This window comes from Hoplias malabaricus, chromosome 1 (assembly GCF_029633855.1).
Source record: "Hoplias malabaricus isolate fHopMal1 chromosome 1, fHopMal1.hap1, whole genome shotgun sequence".
Taxonomy (NCBI): domain Eukaryota; kingdom Metazoa; phylum Chordata; class Actinopteri; order Characiformes; family Erythrinidae; genus Hoplias; species Hoplias malabaricus.
In genome coordinates, this window is record NC_089800.1 from 81,590,072 (window position 1) to 81,602,919 (window position 12,848).

Below are 12,848 nucleotides of genomic sequence, written 5' to 3' on the forward strand. Positions count from 1 at the left end.
CTCAGATGCACTTTTCTAGGATATAAGTGTGATATACATTATTAAGTTTAACAACTACAAACCTCATTTCCAAAATATACTCGATCACAATGAAACATGAAGACCGATATCAATAAAGACAGAATGCAATGATCAAGGCCCGAACCAGTATTGGCTGGCTGTGATCATTGGCCCCTCATGTGGCACTGCATTAAAAACAGACCATTCTGTAGTGGGGATAACTGAATGGACTCAGAAACACATTGGAAAAGCATTGTCTGTGAACACAGTTTGTCGCTGCATTCACAAACGCAAGATAAAACTCACAGATGCAAAGAAGAAAACATATATAAACAGGATCTAGAAATAATGCCACCTTTCCTGAACCCGAGCTCATTTAAGATGAACTGAGGCAAGGTGAAAAGTGTCCTGTGGTGTAACGAATAATAATTTTAAATTATTTTAGGAAATCATGTATATTGCTTATTCCTGGCTGAAGAGGAAAGTGACAGTCCAGCTTCTTATAAGAGCACGATTCAAAGGCCAACATCCATGATGGTACAGGGGGAATTAGTGCACATGCATGGCACCTGTGAATGCACCGTTAATGCTGAATATATAGAGGTTATATATAGGTATGATATATACAAGTTTTGATGCAACTTGCTGTCATCTTTTTTGGGGGGAATGTCTTGTTTATTTGAGTAAGACAAGGCTAATCCACATTCTGCATGGATTACAACAACATGGTAAAAGTGTCCAGGTGCTAAACTTGGCCAGACCAGTTGAAGAAAACCAGAGCTGTTGAGTAGCTGAAATCCTACAACAAGCAAAAGTGGGAGAAAACAGCAGTTGTTCTTTTCAGTTCCCAAATGTTTATAGATTGTTGTTAAAAGAAGAGATTTTTTTGGAAGGGTTTGCTGGCTTCAGATACAAAATGGGCAAACTTTTTCAACTTTACAAGCAGTTGTAAAGAGGATAAATTGCTTACTTTTTGCTCATTATTATCCAGTGTTACTGGAGCAATGCTCTTCTCTGAAGCATAGTTGTAGGTACTATGAAGCTATTTTATGGGCAATGGTGCCACCATGTGGAGAATTCAGCACGTATATCCCCTACGAAATGTCTTTTCTTTTTATTTAGAATGTGACTTTAAATTTTGAGAATCCTCTCAGGGCTTTTTTGCAGCTAACCTGCTAACCTGTTAACCCAAAAACAGGAATGCAGAGATCACCACAAAAGGGATATATTTACCCATGCCTCTTGAATGAGGTTATTCCATGAAGAATTGACCACTTTAGAAGAAAAGGATAATATAGTAAAGTGATGGAATGCTAGAAGTCACCAAAAAATCAGGAAACACACTTCAAAATACACACTATACAACAACATCAATAAACAACAAATATTACATCAGACTGCAAGGAATCATGCATAGCCACACTGATGTATGCCACAATATGTTGCTGTACTGCGCTTGTCTTTGATTTGACGTCAGATATTATACAGATTTACCACAGCTGTACAGAGCTCAGTAGAGAAGACAGTGAGAGTGAGATCTCTAAAGATTTTGTAACGATGTGGAAGCAATTGCCGTACTGTGTGTAGGCTGCACAGTAGTAGACCGCAGCACTCTCTTGTGAAAGGTTGGTGACATGTAGATTACTATAAAGCTTATTTGCTTTGCCAGTGATTTGAATATCACTGAAACTTGGCTCTATGTTTTCTATTTCTCCTATATGGTATCCAATGAATGTTAATTTATTGTTCTGAGCTTGTTTATACCAAAAAATTCCCTCATGGTTTTGGATATTATGGAAACATCTGATCTCTGCAGATTCTCCTTGGTCCTTGATGAGGTGTAAGGGTATCTGTTGAACAGCAGCTCCATCTGAATAAGAGAGGGGATTTTACTTAGACCAGTGTTTCATCAGCCCTGGTCCTGGAGGCATTCTGACCTGCATATTTTAGTCGTTTCCCTGCTTTAACACAACCACTGCACCTCTGAAAGGACTTGTCCATTAATTCACTATTTCACTCAGGTGTGTTAGGAGAAAACAAAACCTAGGGTGCCTCCAGGACCAGGGTTTAGAACACTGACTTAGACAAATAACAGACATAAGACTAAATAAATAGAGTAAACAAAATACATAATCGTGTAAATTTATTGCAGCAAGTGGTAAAAAAGTATAAGTACAAAATTAGCATTTTTCAGCTAAGGAACTGTAGACTGTACAATTCTATTTTCCTTTTTTGTTTTAAAAACTAAATAAATAGGTTCTGACCCAAAAGTAAAGCAACAAAATAGAGTGCTGTGTAAGAAATCTTTATTTATTCACTGTACTGTTACAATAGGACAATGCTCAGCAATGTACCAATCTTATAAATAATTTATATCCTGTATCCCCAGGAAACAGTTTAAAAAGACAGTTGTGTGTTACCTGTGAGAAAGAAGACCAGAAAGAGCAGCCTGAAGAAAGTCTGGAACATTGTAAGTGGAGAGGAAGAAGGCCAACTCTGATTAAAAAAAGAGTCTGTTGTGGTTTTTCACTCAGATGTATTCTCACTTATACACTGACTAAATGTTAAACTCCAGAGAAACAGTGCCACCATCAGGAACAAATAAACACTGCACCTGAGACAGGTTCGTGTTCAATGTATACGCATCATAAGTACAATGCCACAACACGGTAACAGAGTCAGAATTTCTGTGACTTATTTCAATCCGTAAAACACCTGCAGGTGTTACCGTCCACTCTGAGAAGACTCTAAAAAGCTAAGGAACTGAAATTTTTAGCTGACATAAATCCCTTGAAAAAGAAAAATAAGAAAAGGGATAAATAAGGGAAGAAAATAGCAGATCAAAGAAGTGACCAGTTCACAGTCTCTAAAACAATGGGCTGGTCATCATACAGTCCAGGTCTCAGCAACACTGAAAGTGATGAGGGAGAGGAGCTCCTCCTCCTATTTCACAACTCATAAACCCCCCGCTCTCCCTTCAGTTTCCCTCAGTGATGAGAATCTTTGCATCCCATGGCCAACCAATCACCTTCCTCTGTTCTGCTACTGAGTTATGGTGGGGGGTTGGGGCGATTGGGGGGGGGGGGGGGGGGCAAGGAGAGGTCAGGCTACCAGACACCAGGGCAAACCACCGTAACTTCTTCCCAAACCTCTCAGGATTCAACTCCATTTACTCAGGTTCAAATATCTAATAGCAGTGGTCTCAATAGCTAATTGCTATGGACAGCCAAAGAATACATTTGAGCTCCACGTAAATATGAATGAACAGGTGTGTGAGAGCTGATATGGGTCATGTGGTTTAGTATAACTGTTGAAAAGCAAAGGTTTTTTTGAAAGAGAGAGGATGTTTTAGACACTGTGTAGACACTGCACAGAAATATACTGCATTGTCAGTGAAGGTTAAAGCCTTTACAGTGAGTTCATCATTATTAAATCCATCCCCCGTTAAGGTAAATTTACTGTTGAACTCAAGCTCAGGTTGATGTAGGATTCCAATAATGAAGCCCAGGTGTTGAAGCCGTCGGTTTTCAGTTTGTTTATACCACCGAATGGTGTTATAGCCTACAATTCTGTGTGAACACTGAAGCTCTGCGGACTCTTCAGACTTTCTGAGCAGGTCAGTAGGAGTTTGAACAACTTCATTATTGCTTGAAATGACTGAAATAGAAAATAAGAACAATATTTTGTCTACTTAAGAATTAAATATATTGCCATTTCAGATATATGTTTAATTAAATCCAAAAAGACCAGACTTACCTCCAAACCAGATTAATGAATGATTTGTGGCAATGAGAATAAATCTAACCATGAGTTTATTCATCTTGGAACTGAGCTAGAACAAGTTCATAAGCAACTGATTCAAGGGAAAGGGAGAGACACACTTTCCAAAACCAGCTCCTCCCACTACCACCTCTTTGCTTAATATCCCTCCATCTAAAATTATATGTAAATTAATGTATTATTTCTAAATGTGCAAATCTCTTCAGAAAAAGAGGCAAATTGCTTTATAGTTAAAGAATTAACCCATCTTTGCTCCAGTGCTATAGGCAATACTTAACACATTAAAATTTAGAAACATTGAAAAACTGCTATCTGCCTCTATGTAGGTTTTTTTTTTTTTTTGTGAAAATATTAAATGAATAAATAAATAATTAATGAAAAGGACAATTAATTAAATGTTTCATTAAATACTTAAAAATTCAAATAAAAGCTTAAACATGTGATTTATTTAATTTCTATTTACATGTGCATTTTAAATAATTTTTATTCTATTATTTAAATTATTTAATTAATTATTTAAATGTTTATATTTATTCCATGCGCCTTGCAACATGAAATAATTACATCTGTTATCTTCATTGGCCAGTGGGCGGGCCTAACTGATTCTGTTAGTTGATTGGCTAGATTGCACAAGACTGCTTGATCCTGTACATTAGATTCATATTTCTGTCTATTAATGATAGTTTTAAGAGGGCAAAATGTCGAAAGTAAGAGTTGAGGGTGAAGCCGTCCTGCAAATTTATTTGAAGAGTCATTAAGAAACGCCCCTGCTGCTCCGTTATAATCCTAGCCCAGAACCCGACAAACAGGAAAAGATCCTAGCATTAGCCAACCGCAGGCTATCAATCTGACTGGATCGGAGTTAGGCCCGCCCACTGTTGAGAGATTTAAGGCTGCAAGGCCATGAAATAAAATATAAATACCTAAATAATTATTTAAATGATTTAAATAATACAATTAAAAATATATATTTAAAGTGATCATTTAAATAATTAATGAATAAATCACAAATTATTTAAGCTTTTATTTAAAAATTTTATTATTTAATAAAATATGTAATTAATTATTATTTATTCATTTAATTATATAATAGTCACAAAAAACCCTCCATATGCCTCAGCAGCATTTCTTGTTCTGTTCATAATATCATGCACACATAGCTGTTGTGAATTGGATTCGTGTACATTTCAGAAAGACTTTGATAGTATTTTTATTATAATACCTGGTTAACTTTTCTGCAGTATTATATTAGAAAAGAATGCTCTGCCGTAAGACTGTGGCACCTTAGTGTCAGAGATCAGCAAAGCCTTTTAATTATAATTTTTCTCAGGTGCCTAAAACATTTGCACAGCACTGTGTGTGCTGCAGGAAAACACAGGTGTGTGAGTTGATAAGCCTTATGTGGTTTAGTATAATGATTAAAAATAAAGAGTTTTTGTACAGAAGTGGGGATTTTTGAGGCACTGTGTAAATGCTGCACAAAAATACACTGCACTGTCATTAGATGTTAGTGTATTTATGGTCAGTAAGCTGTTTTTATTTCCATTCCCCGTCACTGTACATTTATTAAGGAATTCAGGCTCGAGCTTGAGCTGTGATCCATAAATGTATGCCATGAGGGTGAGCTGTAGGTTTCTGGTTTGTTTATACCATAATATGGTATCACAGACTGAAATGCTGTGTGAACACTGAAGCTCTGCAGACACTCCAGACTTTCTGAGCAGATCAGGAGGAGCTTGGACAACTTTACTGCTGCTTGGAGAGACTAAAGAGGGGTACAAAAGCACAATTATTGCAGTGTACATCATTTAAAAATATATGGTACAGTCTAAATTCTAAAACTTTTACTGCAAAAGGTAAAACTTACCTTTTATCCAAAGTAAAGAATGGATGGTGCATGGAGCAAGGGTAAACTCACTAACAGCTATGTTCTGCCTGCCTCAGTGGAAAACTTTTACTACTATGAGAAAAGAAATACAACTTGGCTCACTATGGATGATACTGCCCCCTTATGTTAGGAAGCCATAATACACATGATGAAGAGAAACAAACAAATCTTAAATTGGGATGGTAGAAACCAAAAAACTTTCAGAAAATTTGCATTACAGCTGTTGGCACCAGCTCAATGTAAGGCCTCATGCCCAGGTGTGGAAGTGTGAGTATCTATGCTAATAATGCAATAGCACACAGAGTTTTTGTATGGAGGTGAAATAATCTGAAGCACTGTGGAAACTAGCAGCACAGAAATACACTGCACTGTCATTTGCTGAAAGGTTGTATATGATTAGTGATCCATTCTTAGTTGCGACTCCTTTCACATCAATTTTGTCGGAAAATCCAGGTTCTTTATAATCAGTCGTCATTACGAGGTACCCTACTAAATCTAAATCTTGGTCCATGCTTTTCTTGTACCAGAGTATAACATTGTAGCTTGATATACTGTGCTGACACTGAAGCTCTACAGAATTTCCTCTGGGTTTAATCAGATCAGGAGGAGTCTGGTGAACTTTAGAACTAAAGCCAGAATCTGTAGAGAGAGAGAAACAAAAGCCTATAATACACTCAACAATGCAGTCAACACATTCCATTCATAAATACAAGGACACATCTTTATCCAGTTAATAATTAGACTGAAAATATAAAGAAGGACAATGTATACCTATAAAACAGAACAGAGAGACAGTAATGAGGAGCTGAGCCCTGCTCATATTGCCTTGTAGGATTCGGTGAAGGGCTCTAAACTATGAACAGTCGTCATTCATTTAAAAACCTAACATTGTTCACACACCTGTAGAATTTCTCCGTTTCCTCTACTGCATTATCTCAAAATGGCGCAACAGCGCCCTCTACCCACACATCCTCCAACTGCTCCTTCCTGTCGACTACATACAGGACATTTTGCACAGGTTTTCCCTGCCCAAATTAAAGGCTGAGGAAACATAATCAAAGCAAAATGATGCATTTACTGTAGGGAGATGGGACCTGAAGTCATTGTAATTACAGTGCAAATATGATCTATTTATCACTATCAAAAATGGGTAGAAGATGGATATGTTTATAGTCTGAGTGTAGTTTAGAACATTGTGTGAAGTGAAAAAGAGGATTGGACATAAATAATTGTTTACTCAGTCAAAGTAATAATGAATGAATGTATATGGGTCCTTTGAAACATCTGCTAGTGGAAGTTGACAGAGTTATGGAAACACAGTGCCCCCATCAAGCAAAGATAAATACTGTTCTTTAGTTCGTGTTGTAAAGCACTACTGCACAATGAACTTTGTTGAATATTTTCACTTAGTACACAAGTTACATTTTATGAGAAATATTTTCATGAGATTCTAGAGTTTGTTTGGGTGTATATGTATATTCTGTCGAAAGAGCAGTCACTGATATTGTATTAGAAGTGTTGCTTAGTACAGACATTCCATATCAAAATAAAAGTCAGGGCTTTTAGTTCCTCCACACTCATCAGAACACGTGTTTATGGACTTTGCTTTGTGGATAGGACTTTTTACACTGTTACCACAAAGTTGGAAGTTGGCATTGTCCAAAATGTCTTTGTATATGACAGCACTAACAGTACTCTAGCCTAAATAAAAGCCTAAGACAGATAAAACTCCTCCAACAAACTGAACTGTTGTTACTGTAGCATTCTTCTGACACCTGACATCTGACAGAATTGTGCAGTTCATCAATCCAGGGAAAATGTACAATTTGGAATACTTATTATAAACATAATCACATCATGCTGGTCTAGCTCATATTAACATTAACATAGAGTAATTAATAGAGTCTAGCTCTATTAACATATTCTGTGGCTCTGGAGATTGATTGTACCCCCCCCCCCCCCCCCCCCGTCAGATCTGTAATATTATTTTGGTCTGATTCACCTGTGGTTAATTTTCACTCGCTGCACACTGATAGTGAACCGCATGTTTTTGTACAGCTTCTGCGTAAGGTTATGATACTGTGTTCTTTCACTGCGCATAAATACACAGCACTAAATCAAACTCAGCCCACAGTTCCGGGTGCTGTTTCTTGATGGTGATGAGGATCAGATGGAGGTTTTTGTAGTAAGAACAGTTAATCTACAGCACTGTGTTATAAGCTGCACAGAAATACACTGCATTGTCAGTCACTGAAAGGCTGCTTATGGTCAAAGAGGCATTATTTTTCCCATTACCACTCATACTGATGTTTACTAATTCAGCCTCTGGGTACGAAAACTGAAGATTGAGATATCCCATGAACTTAAATCCTGTGTCCTGATTGTATTTGTACCACAGTGTGCGGTCATAGCTTGGGACAGTGTGCGCACATTTGATCTCAGCATTCTCGTTCTGATACTTTATGAGACCAGGAGGATCCTGGATTACATTAGAAAGAGCAGAACCTGTGGAAACAGAAAGACAGTAAGAGAAAGTGTAGTTGAGGCTATGAAATAAACACAAATAATATCAATTGAAAGGAACTTGTGTTAAAAATACTTACTGTTTTTTTGCTCACACGACACATTCTCCATGCTCTCAATTTTGCATCAATTATCTCACTTATATTTCAGAGCTCTCTCTCTCTCTCTCTGCTAATCCCTACATAGCTCATTATGTAGTGAACTATATAGTAAATAGTGCAATGGTTAATTGTGGGCACAGCCCTGTAGCGATAACCAGAGCAGTCAGAGCAGCTATCTTAACTTCTATATCTATAACTTCACAATAATATTTTTTCTGGATCTCCTGCACCTAACTGAACTTATCTAAAGAATGAAGAATGAAAAACGTATAGAATTTTATATGAGTAATAAACCTGGTATCTCTTTGAAATATTTGTGAGGGTGACAATATGACAATTTATTTGTTTATGACCACAGTTCATTATTCTGCCACTGTAGAGGCAAAGGACCTTTATTCAAGAAGATTTTTATATTGAACACCTGGACATATTGTACATTCATTCATTCATTATCTGTAACCGCTTATCCAGTTCAGGGTTTCGGTGGGTCCAGAGCCTACCTGGAATCATTGGGTGCAAGGCGGGAATAAACCCTGGAGGGGGCATCAGTCCTTCACAGGGCAACACAGACACTCACACATTCACTCACACACTCACACCTACGGACACTTTTGAGTCGCCAATCCACCTACCAACGTGTGTTTTTGGACTGTGGGAGGAAACAGGAGCACCCGGAGGAAACCCACGCGGACACGGGGAGAACACACCAACTCCTCACAGACAGTCACCTGGAGCGCCTGCTGCGCCACCGTGCCGCCCTACATATTGTATAGCATGTAGATAAAGTAGATTAAGGAAACACTTTATGTGTTAATCTTTATGAATCTAGTGGTTATGATGGTATTTCCACATGAGGTGACCACAAAAATAAAACACTTCACTGTTAGATGACAATGTCAAGTCAGTTTCCTGATTAATTTGTACACTGCCAGAAAAAATATCACTGTGCTGGTATCTTTTGCTGTCTCTGTGGTGGTACCCTCAAGGGTACATATTCAGAATTTGGCTGCAGTTCAGTTTTGCAAATTGTGCCTGGAGCTAACAGTTTACTGGGATTCTGTACAACTTTACTCAGACCTGGCAAAGAAACAGAACCAAGTCTGTTTGATATCTGATGGTAATACAGTGAGAAATCAGTGCTGCCTGGACAAAAAATCATGGAAGACAATAGAAATGTAAGCTGAATATGTGTTACCTGGATTATAATGCAGGAATACAATTAGTACTAAGATAATTTTGTCTTCTACTTCAAGTAAAAGTCATGCTGATTTATATTCCACAGAATCTACAGCATGTGACATCACAGAATCAGAATCTCTTTATTTCGCCAGGTATGTTAAACATACTAGGAATTTGTCTTGGTGACAGCAACACATGTATGACATGTAACACGTACACAGACTGTTAACAAAAACTCTAAAAGAGGTACAATAAACAATAAATAGACTAAAAAAATACAGTTAAGTACTAGAAAAAAAAGAGCGTTAAGACATAAATTAGACAACGTAAAATATAAAATCTATACTGTACAGATATGAGTATGAATATAAATGTTTCCAGATATTCCTAAAGTAGGTTATATTATATATGGTTGTAGAAGTTACAGAAATAGAACTTCTGTACAGCTGTGCAAAATAGCATAGTGCAAGTGAGTAAAGTGTCCTGTTCAGTGCAGTTATGTCCAGTCGGTTTAGTTCAGTGGTTTGGAGACTCAGAGGTGTTCACTGTGGTTGAGGAGAGCTACAGCTCTGGGAAAGAAGCTGTTAGCATGTCGTGTTGTGCTGGTTTTGATGATCCTTAGTCTTCTACCAGAAGGGAGAGTCTGGAAGAGGTGATGTCCAGGATGTGAGGGGTCAAGCATAATTTTGCGAGCGTGTTTCCTCACCCTGCTGGTGTGGATCTCCTGAAGCGTTGGCAGGTTACATCCAATGATCTTCTCTGCTGATCTGATGATGCGCTGGAGCCTGGCTCTTTCTTGTGAGGTAGAGGAACCAAACCAGGTGGTTATGGATGAGGTGATGATGGAATCGATGATCGCTGTGTAGAACTGGATCATCAGGGTCTGTGGCAGGTCAAATTTCTTGAGCTGTCTCAAGAAGAACATTCTCTGCTGAGCTTTCTTGGTGATGGAGACGGTGTTCCTCTCCCAATTCAGGTCCCTGAATATGGTGGTGCCCAGGAACTTGAGTGACTCTACAGTGGAAACTGCGGTGCCCTTGATGTAGAGGGGGGATACAGGGGGTGGGTTGCGTCGGAAATCCACCACCATCTCTACAGTCTTGTCTGTGTTCAGCAGCAAGTGGTTGTCGCTGCACCAGGACACCAGCTTACCAACCTCCTTTCTGTAAGCAGACTCATCACTATTGGCTATGAGGCCCACCCCACCAGAGTGGAATCATCTGCAAACTTCAGGAGCTTTACAGCTGGTTCCTTGGAGACACAGTCGTTGGTGTAAAGGCTGAAGAGAAGGGGTGAAAGAACACACCCTTGTGGAACTCCAGTACTGAGTGTTCGAAGGTCTGAGGTGTGTTTCCCAAGCCGCACATACTGTCTTCTGTCTGTGAGGAAGTTTGCAATCCACTGACACATGGAGTCCGGCACTGACAGCTGGGACAGTTTGCTTTGAAGTAGCTGCGGCACAACGGTGTTGAAAGCCGAGCTAAAGTCAACAAACAGAACCCGAGCGTAGGTTCCAGAGCTGTCTAGATGCTGAAGGATGAAGTGGAGAGTTAGGTTGACCACATCATCAACAGATCTGTTTGCTCTGTATGCAAACTGCAGGGGGTCCAGCAGGGGGTCTGTAATGGTCTTTAGGTGGGCTAAGACCAGGCGTTCAAAGACCTTCATGACCACAGATGTCAGGGCGACAGGTCTGTAATCATTAAATCCAGTGATGGTGGATTTCTTGGGGACTGGAATGATGGTGGAGGTCTTGAAGCAGGCTGGAACACAACGGAGCTCCAGTGATCTGTTGAAGATGCTGGTGAAGACTGGTGCTAGTTGGTCACAGCAGTGTTTTAGGATGGATGGAGAAACTGAATCAGGTCCCGGGGCTTTCTTCACCTTCTGTCACAGCTTCTCAAAGTACTTTTCATACAGTACAACATGATGACTGAAACAGACTGGTTTCACAATCAGAAACTAAAATGCAACATTCATTCATTGCCTGCAACCAGTTGTCCAGTTCAGTGTTGCGGTGGGTCTGGAGCCTACCCGGAATCACTGGGCGCAAGGCAGGAACGATACTAAAATTAAAAACAAACTATAATCCTATTTTATTGGCACTGAATCAAACTCAGCCCACAGTTCCAGGTGCTGCGTCTTGGTGGTGATGAGGATCAGATGGAGGTTTTCGTAGTTAGAAGAGGTAATCTACAGCACTGTGTAATACGCTGCACAGAAATACACTGCACTGTCAGCCACTGAAAGAGTGCTTATTTTCAAAGAGCCATTTTTTCTTCCATCACCACTCAAACTGATGTTTACAAACTCAGCCTCTGGGTATGCCTGCTGAAGACTGAGATATCCCATGAAGTAAAATCCTGTGTTCTGATTATATTTGTACCACAGTATACGGTTGTAGCTTGGGACAGTGTGCGCACATTTGATCTCAGCATTCTCGTTCTGATACTTTATGAGATCAGGAGGATCCTGGATTACATTAGAAAGAGCAGAACCTGTGGAAACAGAGAGAGACAAAAGGTTGTTAAAGCTATAAAACAAAAACAAAGAAATGTCCATTGAAAGGAACTTGTGTTAGAAATACTTACTTGTGAAAAAGAGTGATACAGTAAATAGTGAGAAGAGAGCTGTGATCATGGTGACTTTCTCAGTAATGTGTCTGTGCTCTGACATGAGATGGAGTACAGCTTTTAGACCGTCATGTGGCCATGTGGCACAATTTAGTGACAATCCCCAAATATTAGGCATGTGATCTGCTTCAAAAACATTTTGAGAAGTATGTTTACACACATATGATATTAGTGGTGGTAGGGTGCCATCTAGTGTTGTGTATATTTTCAGTAATAAAAAAATTAGTATGTGTATGTGTTAAAATAGAGCTACACTCCTGTAAGTCATTTTCAAACAAATACACTGTTTTTTTTTTTTTTTTTCATGGATATTTGTCTTGCAGAAACGCAAATCCAAAACTCCATCTGCTTGAAACTGCAGCTACAAGTCTCAGCAGTTTTTTCACTCACGTATGACACATTCTCTCTGCTCTCACTTTTGCACCAAATACCTTGGTTATATTTCAGAGGTCTCTCACTGCTATTCCCTACGTGGCTCACTATGTAGTGAACTATATAGCAAATAGGGCACAGCCTTGTAGCAATAACCAGAAAATTTAGCGCCATGTAGAGTTGGCTGCTGTCTGGTCAGTGTGGCTACTGTAAACTTCATAATACTCTTTATTCTTAATCTCCTGCATCTAGTGGTTATGGTGGTATTTCCACATGAGGTAAATAACACTCTGCATTGTTAGATGCCAATGTCAAGTCAGTTTCCTGATTAATTAGTACACTGTCAGAAAAAGTGTCACTGTGCTGCTATTT